A 22,224-nucleotide genomic window follows, 5' to 3' on the forward strand; every position below is an offset into this window, starting at 1 on the left:
TCTGAATCTCAGCCATAAGAAAAGAATAAAAAAAATGTGGTTTGATATTTTAGAGTTGTAAGTGACCCTTTGGTGACATGGGAGTCATTTGTGATGGTGCTGATTTATTGAGAAATTGGGTTTTTGGAGAGCTGCAGAGAGATGGGAGGTGAAGGCACGTTGGGATGTTTGCTGGTCTGTGTCCAGATGGAAATGCCCAAAGAGAAAAAAATAAAAATATCCCTGCCCTTGGTGGGGATGTTGGTGATCTCTGCACCCATTCAACCCAAACCATTCTGAGATTTATAAAATCAGACAAAAATCTGCACCTTCAATCCCCTTTTGATTGACGTCCCAAGGGAGCTGCCCTGCCCCAGCCAGGGCAGTGCCTCCAGATCCCCCGTCCTGCTCTGACTGCCCCAGGTGATGCCCACGGAGCTGCTGGGCCAGTCCTCACCTCAGGTGAGATTTAAACCCTTCAGGTCCTTCTCCTTTTCTCCTAGGCTTGACCTCTGTTGCAAGAACATTTGTCTCCCTATCAGGATTTTCACAGAGGTGCACAGAGAGAAATGAAAGCGAAATCAATTTTTATTTCTGCTCCTTGTTTTTCCTATGTGGAATGTGTTTGGAGAATTGTTTCCCTGGGGTGATGCTTGGTTGGATTCTGGTGAGGATTGTTTGAGCCTGGTGGCCAATCCAACCCACCTGGGGCTGGACTCTCAGAGAGGGGCACGAGTTGTGTTAGAGTCAGAGAAAGTAGTGTGTAGTTTTAGTATCCTCCTTTTATATAGTATATTAATGTATTTTAGCATAGTTATAATAAAGAAATAATTCAGCCTTCTGAATTGAGTCAGACATGGTCATTTCTTCCCATTGGGTTCCCCTGCATTTACAATAGATTTCCCCTTTTCTGCTCTCAATTCCTGCAGCCTCTGACACCAGCGAGGCAGCAGAGAAATCTCTGCCCCGAGCCCTGGGAAACTTCAGAGCCCAGGGATTTGACAAATATTTGCTTTATAACAACAAACAAGGGTGAGCATTGAAGATGTGAAATTTGTGGCAGCACCGGCCCAGGCGGTTTTCCAGGGAAGATCCTGCAGAACCAACAATGTCATTTCTTTTTCCACTCATCATTAGCAATCCCTTTGTCAGCACCGTCGTGTTCCGTGGCCCTTTGCTGTCAGAAAAGCACTGAGGGCAAACACCCTGAGCTCAGCCATTTCTGGGGCACTGCACTTCTTGTTCTTACCCGTGAAAAACCTAAAACATAGTGTCAGTCGTCAGAGTTTGGAGAAAGGCAGGGGAAATCCAGATGTTTGTTCTTACAGAGCAGCTAAAAGGGGTCAGATTCTGGCCTGGCAGTGGTGGCACATCTGGTGGAACCCAAATTTTGTGTCTGTGCCAAATCTCCTCCCTCCCTGTGCAGTTCAAGCAGCTTTTCCTCATCACTTCTCTCAGCATTGATGGCCTTTCCTACAGAAATCAAAATTTTGCTGTTCCAGCCTCTCAGACCTGGTGCCTGCCAGGCCAAAGGAGATCCAGCAGTTGCATCAGATGAAACATATCTTTATATATATAGATGAAACATATATTTATATATCTAGATGAAACACGCTTTTATATATCTAGATGAAACATATATTTATATAGCTAGATGAAACATATTTATATATATATAATTCCCAGGAGGGGCAGATGGGGTGGGCTGGTTTGCTTTACTCAGGTATAAGATGAGGTTTTCATTTTTTGGTGTCCAAGTGGAAATGCTGAAGGTTGAAGCTCACCTTGGTTGTTTATTCCCTTCTATTCTGTTTAAATTAATTCCTAATTGCCCCCCCTTCACAGCATTTTGAGCTGAAAGCAGCCCTGGACCCTGTTCCACGGGTGGTTTGCTGGGTCAGTGGGAGGATGTGAGCATCTCTTGGAAATTCTGCAATCAATTCTGCAATCCCCAGATTGAAATGATTTCCAGCATCCTGGGTCTTGATCTTCAGGGGTTTTTTTTTGTCAATAATTATTTCTAACCTAATGGAATTTCTGTAGGGAGAGTTAATTTAAAAAGTTTGCAGTTAATGCCCGGATACAGACTGCTACATCACGTTCCAGGCAGTTCTCTGGGGTATTCAGGATATGTGGTTTTAGCCAAATTCTGAAAAAAAAAAAGTAAAAATGAAATGAACAAAAATGTATTGGTGGAAGTTTAAAGATTCCATGCAGCAGAACTTATTTTTGGATTTTTTTATTGGTGGATTTTTTTTTGTTTGTTTTTTGGGGGGTGTTTTATGTTTCGTTGTATGGTGGTTTTTAGAAGTTTTCGGTTTGTTTGTTCTGGGTTATTTGTGGTTTGTGAGGTTGTTTTTTGTTTTTTGGTTTTTTTTTTTAATTTTATTGCATTAAAGTATTGGGTAAACTCTGAGTTACATTTAATTTCTGTGCTTTTCACATTCCTCCCAAATATTTGAATTTTCTACAAAAGCAATTGGGAAACTCAGTTGGAAAACCTTGGGTTTGCAGCAGATCTGTTAAAGCAGTAGCAGACATTATTTTATTTTCTGTTTCTTTGGGAAGAATTGGGGATTTTAAATCAGACTGTAGGGAGAGTGTCGGGTGGAGCTGTGTGTAAACTTCCCCAGAGGACCTGGATTAAGGAGCTCCTGGAGAACAAATTTCCTTGGACCCTGCTGGTTTAAACCACCCCAAACTCCAGGAATCCTGGATCACCCAGGAATTTCCCTTGGTGGCACCAAAAGAGGAGCAGTGTCAGCAGGGTGCTGCAGTCATCTGCCCCTAAACTCAAATTGCAATGTAATAATAATAATAGTAATAATAGTAATAATAATAGTAATAATAGTAATATTATTATTAATAATAATAATTTATTGTTATTAAGATAATTTAATCAAAATTTCCGTTTCTTTTTATTTTCTAAGGACAATTAATTCTGTGCAGCTGATTTTTTTTTTTTTTTAATCACAGTAGGGATAAATATTCTTATTCTTCTGGTTCTCAAGTGCTGCTGTTTTTATTAAAAGAACGAGAAAAAAACACCCACTTGCTGCTTTTATTGACTGATACTTGGTAGGGTTTTTTATGTAGGCAGTGCAGAAAAAAATCAACTGCAGATTTTCAGGTGAACATTTTGTGTGGGACTGCCTTTCATGGCATGGTTTGTGTTTGAGCAGAGGACAAATTTCCAGTGTTTAATCCGGAGTTGTGTCCAACCAAAGCAGAGTCCTGTGATTCTGACAACAGAGACCCTGAAAAGTCACCTCAGTGAAGAAATAACTGGTTATATACATTATTTCTCTATAAATTACCTCACCAAAAAATACCCCAAAACACATGTTCCTTTTTAAACAACAGTGCCCTAAACCACGTAACATTTTAAATTAATTTCTGCAAAATCTGCGGTATTAAAAATGTAAATGTAAGTTTCATATGGAAGGAAATAAATTACAGGAGCTTCTGCTACCTGAAAATCAAATTGCATGTAGATGTGATTGAGACTTTGGAAAACAAGAGAGGCACGTGCAGACAGATGATATTTAATGGCTCGTGGAAGCTCAGTTTGAAGAATTATGTAAATTATCTAAATCTAAACACCCAGCATTCAGAGCACAGCCAGCAGTGCTTGGAACACCACTTTAAAAACCTATTAGGAAATACAAAGGTTAAACAGGTCCAATAAATAACATCGAAGTGATAGTGGAGGAGTTGGTGCCAAAACTGCAGGGGGATGTGCATGGGATTATAATGAAATTTCTGAGAACCCCAGTGCAGGTGGCAAATGGACTCAGTGAGCTGCAGAAAACTGCTCACACTCAGCAAACAACTGCAAAAACCTCAAACTGTGTGTTTGAAGGAGTTCGTGTCTCAATAAATTGGGATTTTTCTGTCATATTTTGATCCCTCAAAATGTGAAAATTTTGCTTTAGGAGGTGTCTCAGAGGTTGATTTCTTTGAAGCAGCCCTTGGGCTGTGTTCTGTTGGAGGTGGGGTTGTAAACTTGAGTTCAGAGTTCACATTTTTATGTGTCTGTATCATTCCATCCCTCCCCGTTCTCCACCCACCCATCCCGTGGCTTTACAACACCAATCCCATGCCAAGCAAGGTGAATTTTAGGGCAGAAAAAAAATATTCTTAATTTCATCCCTGATCCTGCATTCCCAATGCATGAAGGACATTTATGCTTGAATTTGTGCCAGACTTCACTGCTAAAATGTTTGTTTGTTTTTTTTTTTTCTGCTTGCCTTCCTCAGTTCTCTGTAATATTGTGGGAGAAAAAAAAAAACCCATATTTTGCTTTGTGACATTTTCTAGATAATATTTTCTAGATAAATATTTTCTATTTTCTCTGGAATTATTTTTCTTCTTTTTAATAAAGAAAAAACTGTCACTGAAACTATTTCCAGAGGAAGGGACAGTTGATATTCAGAAGAAAAGCTTTTTAAAAATATCATCATTAAACTCCAGTAACCAAATAAGAACAGTTAAACAATTAAAAAAAAAAAAGTCTCTCCAGCAACCTCAGTAGCTTTAATGATCTGGTAAAAGACCAAACAAATAGACATAATCATCATAAAAAAGCTATTACATGTCTTTTGTCTTTGGAATTGTTAATGGGATAAAAATTAAAGTACTTAAAGCCAGCAGAGGTTTCCTTTGCTATCAGCCACTGCCCCGTCCTGCTGAGCTCAGTGAAGCCATCGAGGCTCCTTCCCTGGGTAATGAAACCCACCCTGCTCTCTCACCAGAGGAAAAAAGAAATAAATCTCAATTTAGGGATTTCTTCTCCCCGTTTCTGTACCAGCTGGCAACACTCAAGTGCTTGTGTCCATCTGCATGCCCAGGTATTCCTCACTGGCACCCAAATTCCTTAAAATCTCTGGTGAGATGTAGCTTAAAATTTATATTATATATCTATTTATACATTTATACATTTATGTATTTATATATATGTATATATCTACACAATTTTATATAATTATATAAAATACATTTGTAAATATTGAAATATTTACCAATTAAATATTATAAACATATATACTATGTTAAAATTTATAATTTAATACAGATCAAGTATACATTTATATAAGGAATAATGTAATCTCAATTCCCTGTTTTCAATGATATAAAATATTCCTGGGTGAAAACCCCCTAAATTATGGATTAATTTGTTTTGATTTAACCCTCTGTGTCTTGGCTTTGCTTTTGGAACCTGCGCTGCCCATTGGAGTGGCATTAAAGCTTTTCCCCTAAATTTACCCTGTAAGTATTTCTGTTCTTCCCACAAGGAGCAAAATACCTCAGAAAATACCTATTTTTACTCTAACACACACAAAGATTAACTAATTTCCCTTTTCCCAGTGCAACACATGCAACAAACTGTGTTCACAGGGCAGAGGTAACTTTTAATGAGTGGTTATTTAGGGTTTTTTTTTAATGGTTTTGCCAAATGTTTCAAGGTTTGCTCCTCTTGTTTGTGTTCTGAGTGGGTTTTGATACTTTCTTTTTCTCAATATAAACCTTTAAAGGCAAGAACTGAGCACTCAGTATTAATTCCTGCTGCACGTTGCTGCCCCAGACACATTTTAAGGACAAGTTTCTTTCTGTCCATGATTGAGCTGTCCCATAAATCAGTTCTCACATAAAACTCCCAAGGAACAGGTGAGAGATCTGATGGTGAGAATTTGCTCCCTTGCTTGGATTTCTCCCTCTTTAATTCCAGTTTTCACCATTTTTATGCCTCCCTCTAGACTGAACTTCATTTTAACCTCTAAGTGAGCTTGGACTGGGGATGAGCAAACCTAAGAGAGAACAAAACCCAGGCAATCCTTGGAAGAACCTGGTGGTTTTTATTGCCTCTGGGTGGAACCCTGGCATAAATAAAAATATCCTGGCTGCAGCCATTAATGCAGAATTTATTGTGAAGAAAACCCTAGGTGGATACATTAATGAAATAACATTTGCTGCTACTAAATTTAGGGAAGGGAGAAAAAAAAAAATCAATAATTGCTGCATTGCATCAGTGAATTAAAGAGTACTCAAGGAAAAATATGAAGTGCTCCTGTAAGTGTCAATATATGGCATTATATTGGTTTGATACATATAAACAAGATTTCATAAATATAAAACAAAGTTTTTAAGACAAATAGATGGGGCTCAGTAACCAGGGATCAAAAAACCTGCCCAAGAATGTTGACATTTGTTCAAAGGTGTTGAAGATGACTACAGGAACCTGTAACTTCCTCTACAGTTTTGTGGGAAACACAGATTTTTGGAGAAAGGATGGACAGAAATACTAATTTTGAATGTGATATCAACTAATGATTCTAAAACACAGAGGAAATTGTTTCCCAGAAGAAGATGGAAATTGTTTTGGATATTCTGGTAAAAAGCCATATTATCACCTTGGTGGGGTTAAATATTCCTGTTTCTTAATGAAGTATTTGCTATAAATGGCTTTGAAATTCACTGTATTTTGCTAGGCTGAGGTTTGGTATCTAAAATGCTACAAAACCAAGGATTGGGATGGAGAGATCCTTTGCCAGATTTCCATTTCCATACCCAGATTTCTGCTGCTGTTGGTGATTTGGGGTTGGTGGGGTCTTTTTGTCTGTCCCTGCCCTTAGTACCTGCCCTGCCCTGGGAACCATTCCATCCTTCTCTCCTCATTAATTCCCCAAAGAGCAGCAGGATGAGGGAAGCATCACTGGGGGAGGAGGCAGCTCTGAGGAGGAGCAGGATTATTATCAGCAAAAAACCTTCAGGGTGAACTCCTGTTCCAGGGTGAGCAGGCATTGCAGGAAAAATCAGTTGAAGGTTGAAAAAACAAATCTCAAAAATCCTTTCACACCTTGCAAGGATGTCACCAACTCTCAGGGATGCGCAGGTGGAATTTCCCTTCTCCATTCTTGCCAAAAGGCCCCCGAGGACAGGTTTGCATTTGCGCCAGGCACGGGACAAGTGGATGATTTCCCCAGGGAGAATCTTCAATATGAGCAGACGAGATAATTCCCGATGGTTTCCAGATCACAAGTGGCAGCAGATATTCCTGCTGTGGGCTGAGGGATGTCAGCTCCTTCAGGGCTTGGCTGGAGAGAAACAAAAAAGTGAGAACGAGCCCAGGGAGAGGAGAGGGAGACAAGGTGTTGGATGAGGTGAGGATGTTCTTCTCACCTCTGCTAGGACGGCTGAGAAAATGAGAGTGAGCAGAAATAGGGAAAGGTGAGAGATTTCCATGGAGCCTCTTCCCATCCCAGCGATGGCAAACTGGGGTGGCAGCAGCAGCTTCTGGAAGAAGAGTGGGGAAGAGGTTTTGCAGTGACTTCTGTGAGCCAGAAGAAGTTTGACAGGAGGATCCATCTTTACCCCTGAAATAATTTTTTATCAAGTTTATTGATATAGAAACCAAGAAAGAAAGAAGGATAAATAAGAAAAACTTCCAGCTGCCTATTCCAATAAGTACTTTGTTTGTCTCTCATGACCAATGAGTAAAGTGCAAACTTATGAGTTTTGTCAGAATGAATAAAAAGCATGCAGGCTATAATAAAGCCTGTGAAACCTTCTGAAAATGGAGTGTGTTGCTTTGTATTGTCTTCATCTCAACTACGACAGAAGAGGAGGTGGATTTTGTTGAAACGTAGGGAAAACAAGAGAACGAAACAACAACATTGGAAAGTCAACATTTTGCTCTTTGATTGTTGTGTATCTCCCTACAGCCACACATTTTACCATCATATCCTTGTCTCTCCTGCCAGTTCCCTGCCTGGGCAAGCACAATGTAAGATTTTTTATTTGTTTATTTATTTTAAAGAGTTTCAGCCGTAAGACCAAATGCTACTTTGAGTCCAAACTTGAGGTGGCTGTGATGATGGTGGCTCTCGGGGTGGGGAGGTGAAAGTTGCTGAGAGGAGAAAATGCTGCAGGTTGAGATGGGAAGTGCTTCCCATTGCAGCTTCCCAGCCTCTCCCCATTGATTATGACTCTGTTGTTTGACTAAGTGCAGGAAGGAGATTTTAATTTTTCATCTGTGATTCACTCAAATAACACTGTGTGCTGTATTGTGTAGGATACACTTGCACACATATCCTAAATATATGGGACAAGCTCTATTGAACTGGGCAACAGAGGAAAAGGAGAAATGAAGAAGCAGACACAGAAAAGGAGGAATTGGAATAATGTTTTTTTTTTCTAGGAGGAGCTGCACGGCACAGCCATGAATTACAAGGACACTGAAGATTTCCTTTAACTGCATGTATCTGAGATAAATCTAAAAAATATTTATTTTATTTTATTTTCTTCCTTCTTTAAATGAAAAAATGAAAACCCTCATTTCAATAAAAATGCTTCACTCTTCAGTCTAAAATAATTTGCTCTGTTAGTCCTCAAGGCTCTTCACAGTGTACAATAGTTTTTTGGGGCTCCAGCTGGAATTTAGTAGTGAAGTTTTTCTGTCTGAAATGAGAATTTTTTGTTAGGTGAAATTTGCATGCATTTGTATTTATCTTTGAATTTGTTTCTAACTTGTGTCAGATTTACCTGAAGTACTAGGTCAGCAAATTTGTAATTGTCTCACAGGAACAAAGAACTGGGTTATAAAGAAACATCATCATTTGCATAGCAATGAAGAAATAAGAAAAAGAATGGACTTGAGAGGTTTGAACAGGTCTAAATATCAAAGCAAACTCCTTTAAAATGTGAACTGCATTCCTTGATTTTGAGGAAACATCCTGGAAGTTAAAAGTACCAAAATTGGCTCTTGGGTGAGTTACCCTCATGTGCTCAGCTGAGCATCTGGTTGGTAACTTTTCTTATCAGTGCAAACAACATTTTCTTGAAATTAAGGGAGTTTTGCAGTGATTTCCCAGGGATTGGTATTCCATCCTCGTGCTGGTTTTGTGTTAATTGATTTTTGGTGAGAAGATCTCACCCCAGAGGTGTTCCTAGTTTGCATAAAATCTGACAGCAACTCTCTTCTCTTCAGGACGTGGCAAGCAGAGAGTTGGTGATTATGGAAGATAAATATGGGCAGCAGTGATTAGTGAAAATGATTGATAAATGGGGTGGGGAATGGGAACAAATGTGGGACACAGAACAGCAGAAATAAATGCTCAGATTTAGAGTTCTGCCCTCAGAAAGCCCCAGCCTGTCAAAGAGGTGGAAATAAATTAGGAGGATGTTGGCATCTGATATTTCCAGTGGCAGGGGTGACATTCAGGAGATGAATTTTGGGAAGTCACTGCCCACAGCAGGCTTGTCCAGCGTGTGCAGCTCTCCACGAATGGGAACTGAACCCCAGTGTGGTTTGGAGGCTGCAGAGGAGGGATTTTCTGCTGCCTGGAGCCTTGGCTGGTCACACCCTGGGGCACAGGGTCCTGTTTGTCACACACTGGGCCTGAGTGCCTCTGGTGTCACCTGAAGAGCCGGGCAAAGCTGTGTCAGGGAGCTGAACATTTATCTCAGAACCTGAATGGCTTAAAGTCAACAATTGACCTGGATCTGCCTCTCTCGACACCAAAGACAAATTCCCATGGATTCTCACAGAGCTGCATTTCATCCACGCACTCCTGGTACCTTTTCCTTCTGTGCTTGAGCTGAATTTTAGAAAATGAATCAAATATTTTTTTTTCCTCTTAAATATTTTCTTTTCTTAGCTGACATAACACCAATACAAAGAGAAGCTGGCTCCTGATGGCCTCATGCCACATCTCACCAGGTTAATAATTTTTATTCCTAATTTATTCTATTTTTTAGTCTACACCTGGCTGTCATTTTTTGTATGTGCAGACTAAAAGCTTTGTTTATTTGAGTCAGAGACTCCCTAAGGTTGGAGAAGACCTCTGAGATCAACAAGTCCACCCATTAACCCAGCACTGCAGGTCCACCACTACACCCTGCTCCTAAGCACCACATCTACATGGGGTGCTCATTAAGACCTTTGAATTTGGAAATAACTAATGAGCCAAAATAATATAATCCCTTCTTATACTAGTTCTTTTTCTCTTATTATTTTATGGAAGGAAAATAGCTGAAAGGTCAGAAAAATTCAGCATGTCCTAAACTGATGTTGGATGGTTTATTTTTTGAGTTACAATATTTAAATGTTAAGTGTCCATGGTAGAAATAAATTATTTGTTATAATTAGAAAAATGTAATTTAAAAAAAAATCATTTATTGGTGACTAAGCAGCATATTCAGTGAGATTGTTTCTTCTTTTGTACAATAGCTGTGTACTTTGAGATAATGTTCTAATTAACCTAATTGCAGCTATTGTATTGAACTGTAGGTTGAGATGCAAAGTGTCATGGCAACATGGAGAAAAGCTCTGCAAGCCTCTGCTTTCTCAGTGGAGTCTCAAAAACAGCTCTTTATTCTAGGAAATAAGGAGGTAAATCTCCTTAACAAGATAAAGCTTGAACCAAGAAAGAATTTTCCCCTTTGCACTTGATGGTAAAGCATAAATTAAGGATTTCTGCTTCAATTTAATTAGCATAAGCCATCATAATAATATACCCTGTAAGTGTTTGCTTTTCCTGTCTCGAGCAAACCTCCTGTGCTCAAGAGATTTACTGTAAATCATTGAATATTAATTTCTTGGATTTTATTGAAGAACATTTTACAAAGTTGGCTTAGGAGAGAGGACAATCATTTTCTTTCCTTTGCAGGAAAGATCTTTTTTAATGCAGTGATATTAACTAAAAGGGACTCCATGAAATGCTGCTCCAGTTTTATGATCCGGCTAAACTCTGGAGGCTCGGGGGAGTGGGAATTTCAGAAAATGGGAGGAGGATGTTTCAGCAGTGTCTGACTCAAACGCCTGATGATATTAATTCTCTCACTTCCCTGCAACTCATGTGATCTTTCATTTCATTAACACTGGTAATGCTAATTAGCAAACTGCTTCTCAGTTTAATTCATAGAAATATATGATTCCACACAGGCTGAGTAATGATTGCACAAGTGCCATAAATTCAGAAGAGAGCTTGGCATGAATCAAGATCACAGTTTGGGGCTAATAAACTTTATAAGTTTAAGACATAATGGATTAGAGTCTATTTGTGCTCTGGTAATATCATCAAAGCAAAGGTTTGTACTGCATGTGCTGATCCCCATAAATTATAAACCTTGCCTAATATCTACCACTCATTCTCCACATCTGGGATTTTATTTGGGTTTTGGGAGGGATTTTTTCTGCTGGTTTGGGGCTCTGTTTGTTCATTTGTTTGTTTGTTTCCTCCCTGAGGAGCAAAGTTCTCCTCGCTGGACTCCATTTCCTCCTGCTCCTCGTGTCTGTGCTCTCTGGGGAGCTCAGAATAGCCTCCCACCAAATTAAACTTCCATGAGCTCCTCTGCAGCCTGTCATTAACTGATGTTGGAAACAAATATTTACGAGGTCCATGCGGTTCCCATATGTTTGCCTGGGAAATTGGGCAGCCAAGAGAGACCTTTTGCCAAGACCACTTGTGCTGTCCAGAGCCCTGGTGGGACACTGGGGCTTGACCTGAACTGATTACTGGAATTTTCTGCTTCCAAACATCCCTTTCCCATGGATTGCACTTCCCATTTTTCTTTTCACAGAGAAAAGCCTCCAGGAAAATATGTCCTTAGCCCAGGAGTTTGCTTTGGGTGGCTGGAAAATAAAGACCAGAAAAAGAAATGTGAAAATTTTCTGCGTTTTCTTTCTTCCCTCCTCTAAAATCCAGCCCAAATAGCAACTTGTGAGGATATATGACATATATTGGCTCCCTAAGAAATGCAAAATGATAAAAATACAAGGGATTTTTCCCTGGAATTCTGGAAATACCCTTAATTCCATAGACAGGAATAGAGACATAGAGGAGATGATTCCTCTTATCGTGGTAGATTTTTGATAAAATAAAGGCCAAATATTTATCCTGGTGTAACAACAGTTATTCACAACATATTCACCGAGCTTTTGGTGGTGGCATTTCACATCCAACTGTTTGGTTTGTGGGAACAAGGGGTTGGAGACTTGAATTTCCATCTCTGCCATCGGTGAGCACAAACGCAACTTTTCCAAGGAACTTTGTGGCCGTAAACTTTTCAATTTGCCGGGGGAAGCTGGCCAGGAGGCAAATGCAGCTGAAATACGAGTGCAAAAGTGGTGACCAAAGCAGCACTGCCTGCTCCACTGCACTTAATTTCCTTTGTGAGACTTTAGGCACTTAAAGTAAATCCCAACCCGAGAAGTCTCCGCTTCTCCCCGGCTGCTGGGAAAGCTGGAACACTGGTTCTGGCTTTTATGAGCTCCAATATAAATCTCAACGAGTCCTCCATGAATAAAATGAATTGCAGTCTCCAAAGTTCACTCTATTTGCTATAAATTGAGCCAGTACCTATTTCTAAACTTTTTTTTTTCCCCCTCCCATGCGTAAGTGAAAATGTTTTCTCTAAACAGTTGTAAGTGCTTAAAAGAATATGTAATTTTATACTTCCTAAACCCCTTTCTGTCTGAACATAAGAGGTCCACAGAGATTAAGGATTCAATTTAAAAGTAATCAAATACTCATTTTTCCTATGAATATTTAGACCAGTCACTTGCCAGAACTCACACCTGAATCTATCAAACTCTGGGGGGGTTTTCCATAATTTTTGCTCCACTCTGCTCATTCACAAAATGGCTTTTTCAAGCTCTGACTGCCCAGTATAATCCAAAAAACACACGAGCAGAAGCAAAGGCTTCAAGAGCAGCAGGAAAACCGATCCCAGGCCTGAACTCCTCCATCCCTCTGCAGCCTCAGAGGCAAACGTGAATTCTGAGAGTCGGGAGCAGGATTTTGTGTCTGGAAAAGGCTCTGGAGGCTCCACACAAGGCTGAGCTCAGAGCTGATGCTGCAATTTGTCACCTGCAATGCCCTAAGCCACCTGGAGCTGTCCTTTGGTTCTCCCTGAGACACATTCTGAAAGTAACGGCAAACCCAAAATCGTAACCAGGCCAAATTCAAAATTTATTCCTTTAATGCAATTAAAACTTTTACTTTTTTTTTTTTTTTTTAAAATAAATCCTCACCTTTTTTGTTGCCAGTGGGGGTTTTCAGATCCTCAGTCCCTCTGCTGTGTGAGGTGTCGCACTGCCTGCAGCTGCTGGGAGCTCTTTTCTTTTGCTGATTCTTCTCCTGCATGCCAGCCCTCCTCATTTCTGTCCCAATGACAATGACATCTCTACACAGACACTTCCCCCCAAGCTGTCACCTTATTTATTTCCTCCTCTCTCTTGCTTTGAGGAACATGATCAACATGAAGACAGTGCAGGTTTCTCACTTTTGTTTCAATTCCCTTAACCTGCTTGGTAGAGTTGTCTCGAGTTTTGTCTGGCCAAAGCAGGTATCAATCTCTTTATTATTATTTTTTACAAATAAAATTATTTTTAAAAATATGCATGTGGTATTATCACAATTGGATAATTTATTTTATTATTTTATTTTATTTTATTTTATTTTATTTTATTTTATTTTATTTTAAAAATTGTTTTTAATTATTTTTAATTGTTTTATTTTTATATTTTATTTTATTTTATCCTGTTAATTTATTTTATTATTTTATTTTGTTTTGTTTTATTATTTATTTTATTTTATTTTATTTTATTATTTTATTTTATTTTATTTTATTTTATTTTATTTTATTTTATTTTATTACTTTCCAGGGTCCTTTCAAACCATCCAGTCTAAGCACAACCAACATTTTTTGCTCAACACTGCAGATCTAAACCTGATCTTTCCTGAAAATGCCTGGTGTTATCTTAGAAAATTCAAGGAATGAAATAAATTTACAACAAATTAAGTCAACAAATGCTGCTGTTGAGACTGCAAACCTTTAAATTCCCCTCCCCAAAATATTTTAAGCTTCTTGTGGAGTTCTGCAGAGATAATTTTGTTATATTTCCCCACCAAATTTCCATAAAGGTGACTTCTTCCCTTTCTAGGTCCCCTCCTGTAATAATTCCTACTGCTCTGAAGTTCTGCTGCTGTGTTTAATCTTTTCTGTTGCTCAGTTCCCCCTCGGAGGAAACCTTCCCTGCCCTGTTGCTCTCCTGCTCACTCACCTTGCTTTAAATAAATATTTGCTTTCCACTTCTTCCTGCTTGGTGCCTGAGCTGGGTAGTAAGAGTAATACTCTCAAAGCAAGAAAATAAAAATTAATTCATGCTCAAGTTTCTTCAAAGGTCAGGAAGGATCCAAGGAAAGCTGATGGGAGCTGGGGGTGCAATTTGCCTGTCTTGAAACCCTTGGCCACAGGCAATATTATTATTATTATTATTATTATTATTATTATTATTATCTACTAAGGAGCAGGAACATGAGTCAGATCCTTTCCACCACAGGAAGATTTCTTTTGACCACAGTAAAAAAAAGCAGCCAGCAAAAGGAAAAAATCCCCAGATGTATCTCAAACCTTATCTTGGCATATATGAGTCAGAGAGAACAAAAGCTCTGAAAATAAAACAATTTGAAGCAGATGAGAAATAATTCAGGGTAATGGAACATCACAAAGGAAAAAAAAAAAGGAGATATGGAGTTTGTAATGTTGGAGTAGATTAAATACAATTTATCTGGTGCAAGGAAAAGTTGTCAGTACAATTAGGAGGAGATGGCAAATGGAAGAACAGAGAGAGAAAGGTTAAAGGAAAATATGAGAAAGGTTGAAAATAAATATCCAGCTGTATTCTAACAGGTGTGCAAAGATTTATAGTGTGTCCTTACTCCCTCCATTAGTACCAGAAATACTGTTAAATCGTCAGAAATGTAATTAAATAGTTATTCACTTAAAATGTTACTTTTTAAAAAGATGTTGTTTGCCCATACATTGATATCACTTTGCAGTGTTTTTGCAAACAGGTATTTGGCTGCAAGTTTTTAATATTTAATTATTTTTTTCAAGAGGAGCTTCTTGCTGTTTCATTCAATCAAAGATCCCACCAGGATTTAAATCCTTGTCTTTTGATTTGCATGCCAAACAAGGAGAAAATGGCCTCAAGTTCTGCCAGGGGAGGTTTACATTAAATATTAGGGGAAATTTGTTCATGGAAAGGGTTGCAAAGCATTGGAGTAGAGTGTCCAGGGAAGCTCTGGAGATCCCAGCCCTGGAGATGCTTAAAAATGTGAGGACCTGGTTTAGTGGTGAACATGATGGTGGTGGTGGACTTGATCTTAAAGGTCTTTTCCAGCCTTAATTATTCTTGATTGGGTTTGAATCCAAAATCTGATTGAATTACCTGGTGAGGACATGGCAGCAGTGCCAGGGATCTTCTCAGTGCTTTTGTGAATTTTTCTGTGGATCCATCAGGTGAGGGAGGGATTTGATCCCTTTGGTGTCAGCTTTGCTGCACCTCTGAATTCACGTCCAGAACTCTCAGGGTGCCTTGAAGCTGCCCCATGATCTAAACTCACCCAGTGCTTCCCCTGCAGAATTAATTCAGCTTTCTCACAAAGGTGCTGAGCAGGTGGGTTTGTTGTTTTTTTTTTTTTCCTCCCATAAAATAAATAGTGTGTCATGAAAATGCATTTTCACTCCACATGGAAAAACAGCCTGGTGTTGTAAAGTGCCACTGCAAGGGCTGGGAAGGCACTGCAAAGTCTCTGTCCCTGGTGGAAGTGTGAGGAAAATCAAATTGCTGAGCATTACAGATCAGCTGCAGAGAGGGAATTCATGCTTCTGCTTACAGATGAAGTTGTCCTAAACTGAGATGTAAGATTCAAAGCCTATTCCCCAGTGAAGCATCCTGCCCACACCTGCTGCCTTAAGGATTAAATGGAGTTCTGGCTTATAGAAAAAATCCAAATAGAATTTTTCCGTTTGCTTGAAAAACTTCTCCATAGTGGGGCTGTGGAAAAATACACATTTATAATTATAATGGGATGACATTGCTTACGTACATCTGGATTTATATTTCTTATTCAAGGAAGTACAACCTGTTTCAGTTCTAAGCAAGAGTCCTACTGATTGCATTTATCCAGCTAAAAATTCAAAGGGAAAATCAGCATTTTCATCCTTCTCCCCAGAATAGCACCTGAGTGTGCCTGACCAGCCTAGAAAAAGGGTTTCAAAGTTAAAGACCCTTCAAGGACATCCAGGAAATGGACTTTGTGTCATTAAAGTGTTTGTGTGGTTTTCCAGTCACTGTCATTCAAAGGCAGTTGTTCCATGAAGGTTCAGCAATAAAAGATTTCCTCCTCCAAGACTCTGAAATGTTTTGTTCTGGTGCATTCCAAAAAAGACTCTGTGGAAATCTGAGCTTTTACTTAAAGAAACAAAAAGAAATCCAACTGCAAGTCCAAACATAGACACAAAAAACACAAACACACTTTTAGCAAAAAAAGAAAAACATTTTCTTTGTGTTTATATATTGTAAAAGGTCAGCTACCTCTGTTCAGCAAGGTAATTCAATCAGATTTTGGACTCTGCATCTGTTTTACTTATCTATCCATTTATCAATATTTAGAAATGACATCTATTTGGGGGAAGAATAAAAGGGACTCAAAACTGAGATGATCTTTAAGTATTTTGACAGAGCAGCCAAGAACATTATTAAAACAGGTTGAAATGTGCTCTTATCCATTTTAACTTGCCCAAACCAGAATTTTGTGGGGAAATCTTAAGAAATTTCTGTGATTTTCCAGCAATGAGTGAATTACCCCATCCGTCAGACTCACAAGGAAGCTTTGCCCTGTGACAACCTGTGAGTCCCAAGTGCAGTTCTGTCACATTTGCAAAATAAATTCAACACAATCTTCCACACATTTGGAGGAAAGGACAGGGATTTTCCTTCCTTTTAAACCACGGGAGAAGGTGAGAACCAGCCTGGCCCTAGGAATATGAAGTGCTGAAATACACAATTAGGAGACATGTCTAAAATTTTAATTGAACAATGTCACGCTGTCACCAGCAGCTTAAAAGCAGTCCTGTAATGCCATTTGCTATAAACCATGTCAGAATGAAAAATGGGTGTGAGCTGACGTGTGGAGTGTCTGAATCTCTGTGCTGCTGATGGATGTTCCTTCAGATCTGTCAGGTACATAAACTCCAGAGGTGATTAGCCTGTAATTAAATGCAACTAATAAAGGATCAGGGGAACAAAAGGTGGGGCAGGACCTGTGGAAATAGGAGTGAGTGCTGGCTCAGTGACTCTGCTGAAGGAGTTTTGGTTTAATAATTGTAATGGCTGCCTGGCTCTGCTGCCAGATTTGTGTTTTCTGGGAGGCAAAGGAGCCCATTCCTGTTTCCCCCACATTTTCCCCCTCACAGCATCACATCACACATGAATTTAGAGCTCCTTGGGAACTGGGAGGGACTTTGGCAGTGCTTCTCCAAATGATTCTTTTTGCTTTTCTATATTTCACATTCTGTGCTGCTTTAGTGTGTGGGTCTGAACTTCACATCATGGGATGGTGAACTCTCTTCCACAGAGCAGGGAGACAAAACAATTCCTGCTCCAGCTGGGCACCAAGGACAAATGATCCAAACCTCAGCCCAGGAGCACAAACAGCGTGGGCTGGAGAGAGAAAAACAAGCAGGGTGGGACTGATGGGCTGGAGCTGGAATGGGACAATGAACTCCAAGGTGCCAATGGAGCAGAACTGATCCCAGGGAGAGCCCCGGGAGCGCTCGTGCATTTTGGGACCATTTTGGGTCATTTGGGTGCAGCCCTGGCTGGGCTCTGGTGCTGCCCAGGGTGGATCCATGGAGGAGATCCTTGAATAAATCCCTGCTTTGTTCTGGGACTCTGCCCAGCCTCTGCTCAGCAGCCTGCACAAAGCATCACTAGAAATGCCCTCAGACACACCTTCCCTCCTGGCTGTCAGACTCCAGCCCAATTTCCAGTTCAGCAGACCCCACTTCACTTCAGGAGAGCTCTCTCTGGTTTAATTCAGTGCAGCCAGCAAAGCCAACCAAGTGCTGACTTCCCAACTCAAGATTCCAGGATCAAGAGTATTTCTTCTCTCCCACACCCTTCATCTTGCATGAGTTTAATTTCAAACAAATCTGAACACAGGTGCAGAAAACAATAATGATAAAAACAAAACAAAAAAAAAATCATCTGCTTGAAATTCTTTAAGGTTTGAACATGAGACATTGAATATTTCCTCCTGTTTATTAAGAGATAATAGGAAATTGAATTTTTTAAATGACTTACAAATAACATTCTTAGTCAAAAAAATTAGCATTTTTTTCATCAAGCACACTTTCTATTATTTACTAACTCATAGAGGTAATTTTAGTAAGCCAAAAGCAATTAATACTTGTAGTAAATAATTCCCCTTAAATTCTGGATTGAATGCAGCAGACCTTTACTAATTCACACTTTGCTAATCCTCACTCTTTCTAACACACAAGAACCTCTCCCTTCACCTCCTGCCTCTTTGCAAAGATTTAATATCATAATGTTTCAGTGTGTTCTTAGACTGGTGAAATCTCATTATTTATACAGCATAAATAATTAAACGAGTCCCTCTTTTTAAAATTAAATGAGCCATGATTTCTGAACTGGGTTCCTGTGTTAGAAATTGTGCCAGGAGCTGATCCCCTCTCACAGGGAATTCAGTATTCACTGACCTCTGCCTCTGAGGCCTCAGAGTTGAAGGTCACCACACAGAACATGGACAGAAGGGTTCTTATGATTTCCTCCCCTCCCCATTTTCTTGGAAGCCAGAATTCCCCATTTTTGGGTGACAATGTGTCCAGGTGGTTCTGCTGCTCACCAGTCACTCCTATGTCCCACACTGGGGCTCTTCCCACCCAGTAATCCTCATGGAAACCTCAGTTTATCAGTATCAGATTTTTAAATATCAATTTATCACTTTTCCCCTTGCTCTTCCCACTGCCAGCCCATCACTCAGCAATGCCCACAGCCAAGCTGATGTGGGGAGTATTTCCAATATTGATTCCCTCCCTTTTAGATGAAATTTTGCTAAAATTTGTTACAATTTTATTTGTAATGTCTCACAAATGCCTTTTCCATGCATATTTGAAAAGATGAAAAAAAAAAAAATTTACACTTTAACCAAGTCCTTTGCCCATGGCAGCACACGGGCAGGGAGGGTGTTTAGTTATGCAGGGCAAGCTGGAAAATTGAAATGCATGGCTTGTTTTAAACCTCTCAGAGTAATATTTGTTTCGAGTTACCTGAGTAAATCTCTGCATAATCCCCTGGTGATGAGAGTCAGAATTTCTCAGCTCTAAGCTTTCTGTGTTAACACACAGAAATCCTGATTAGCCACACAGACACTTGGAGGGACAGATCCAAACAATAGGCCAGGCTTGGCAAAGCTGTTTCTAGGGAAAGAAATAAATGGTTCTGCCTTCAGAACCCCTGCAGCCACTTGGGCTGGGGGTTTGGTACTGAAAAACACCCTTAAAATACAAATATCTGTCCTAAAGGTGGGTAATGTCTCACAGCCAACACTGCACCCAGGACTGGGCTTTACTGAATATCGAAGGTGTGAGTATGCTTCAGTTGTGAAGAGAAAACTCCAAATTAATTCAGTTTGGATTACATGTGTGTAATTACAGTGGCTTGGCCTCTCTGTGCATGTGTTAGCTGCAAACAAATGAGATTTGTTTGATGTTTCACATTGCACCACGGATAAAGGATCTGTAGCAAATAGCAAACCTATTGCTTTGATCCCATGCTGAAACACAGGGATGTAGATTAAGCTCTAAATCCAATTCTCAGGCTCAAGAAACTTTTCTGATCATAGCACTGGCTGAAGGAAGGGTTTATATCTTGGGGGTTTTAATTAATTAAAAAAAAAAAAGAGTGAGAAGGATCTAGTTTTTCCTTGTCTTAAGTAATTACTCTCTTGCATCATGGTCAGCAGTGCAGATTCAGAGATAAAAACAACCTCACAAAACTCAAACACCAGGGCTGCTGCATTTAGAGAAAAAAAAAAAAAAATCACTCTTCTCCTTTATTACCAATGGTGGATTGCATTAAATCAGCCAAACACTGACACATTTCAAATCCAACAGAATGAAAATCCAGACTGAAGCTTTATTAACCTTTATTGGGATGGAATTTTTGATCTTCACAGCAATAGCTGCACACCTTAGAGAGCAGAGTGTGAAGAAAATTAGTTTATAAAAAGTGTAGAAAATGTAGCAAATTGGAAGAGCACTGATAGAAAAAAAGTCCAAACCAGCCCCCAAATCCTATTACTTTTCTTTTTGTTTTTTAATGAAAATTAGATTAGGCTTGAGAGGGCATAAATTTACACTTATTGAGAAGTGGGTAAATCTGATAAAGAGCCAAAAGATCAGGACAAGATTGCTAGACCACCTTAGAGTTTGAGAAATAATATCTAAGATAAATGTATAAAACCATTAGAGAATAAATGTTTTTGTTACCTTCAATTCATTAAGTTACTAAAACACATCCAAAATAGAATAACATAATTACTCCGGGAGATCAATGGGAACTTTTTTCCATTTGAGAGCTGATTGTTTTAGCCTTCTACATAGCCAAATTAAACACAAGAAATAGACCAGCAAAGTAGATATTTTCAGATTTAAAGATTTCCCAGGGAAAGGGAGGAAAAGTTATAGAAATTAACAACAGATTTTATGTCATTCTTTTGGTTCCAAGTTGACTAAGGGCTGGAAAGGTGACTCAGGTGAAGGTGTCTCATCACATTTTCTCAGGGTTTAAATTTATCCTATTTTAGCTTCTCTTTTTCACTCTCCATTCCTAAGAAATTACACTTCATCCTTCATATTACCTGAAGAAGCAAAATATATCAATATAGTGAAATAATAATGATTTTTCTTGGCTGGGCTCTTTATGTATGTGAAAATCTGACATTTTAGCTATTAAGATGAATTATCGTCGTCATGAAAGCATCATACACATGAAAATTACAGTTATTCAACAGTTTATGTCAAGACTAATGGCACAGGAAAGTGTTTATGTGTGAGCATCACATAAAGCTGAACCAAAGCCTGAATTCTCTTCAGGGAGGTCTGGGGCCATGGTGGTAAACTCCTATGAAAATGAGAAAAATCTTCAACTCCCTCAGGGCTTGGAGAGTTCTTCATAAAATCAGAGTGGTTTGGGTTGGAAGGGACATTAAAGTCACCCAGTGCCACCCCTGCCATGGCAGGGTCACGTCCCGCTGTCCCCCCTGCTCCAAGCCCTGTCCAACCTGTCCCTGGGCACTTCCAGGGTTCTCTGGGCACCCTGTGCCAGAGCCTCCCCACCCTCACAGCCAGGAATTCCTTCCCAATATCTGATCTTCCATCTTTCCTGCTCCTTTTTTACTCCTGTGCTCTGTTGGAACCCTGGATGCTGAGAATTCCAGACTTCCTGTGCTGCCGGGCTCTGACCCCCAGCAGAACTCTGCATTGACCTGAGGCCGTGGAGAAGCTTCCAAAATGGAATGATGGAACTGGGATTGTGGGGGTGGAGTTTGGATAGAAGTGTGTGGTAGCACAGGGTGAAAACTCAGAGTTTGTGGGTTTAGAATACAGGAATAGATATGAAGCAAGATGGAGGTTTTGGAGTGGAGGCTAGTCCTTCTCCTCTTTCTCCTTCTTTCTCCTTCTCCTTCTCCTTCTCCTTCTCCTTCTCCTTCTCCTTCTCCTTCTCCTTCTCCTTCTCCTTCTCCTTCTCCTTCTCCTTCTCCTTCTCCTTCTCCTTCTCCTTCTCCTTCTCCTTCTCCTTCTCCTTCTCCTTCTCCTTCTCCTTCTCCTTCTCCTTCTCCTTCTCCTTCTCCTCCTCCTCCTCCTCCTCCTCCTCCTCCTCCTCCTCCTCCTCCTCCTTCTCCTTCTCCTTCTCCTTCTCCTTCTCCTTCTCCTTCTCCTTCTCCTTCTCCTTCTCCTTCTCCTTCTCCTTCTCCTTCTCCTTCTCCTTCTCCTTCTCCTTCTCCTTCTCCTTCTCCTTCTCCTTCTCCTTCTCCTTCTCCTTCTCCTTCTCCTTCTCCTTCTCCTTCTCCTTCTCCTTCTCCTTCTCCTTCTCCATGGGTTTGGGTGGTTTTGGATAAAAAGTCCCCATTGTGGACCACGGTTGGTTGGTTATTGGGTTAAAAGTAAAAATAATTTAGGTGTCATTTCTTAATTGGACAGTTTATCCTTAAAATGCTTTGTAGAGAGAGAGATGGGGCTCCATTTTTAGTTTGGATAAGAACTAACAAACATCTGAGTCTCAACAAGAAATCCAATCTCACTATTTAATCCCAACCTTGGCAAAAAAGAAGTAAAGATTCAACAATTCTCCTTTAGCTTTCTGGAAAG

Source organism: Lonchura striata, chromosome 9, assembly GCF_050655825.1.
Source record: "Lonchura striata isolate lonStrDom1 chromosome 9, ASM5065582v1, whole genome shotgun sequence".
Taxonomy (NCBI): domain Eukaryota; kingdom Metazoa; phylum Chordata; class Aves; order Passeriformes; family Estrildidae; genus Lonchura; species Lonchura striata.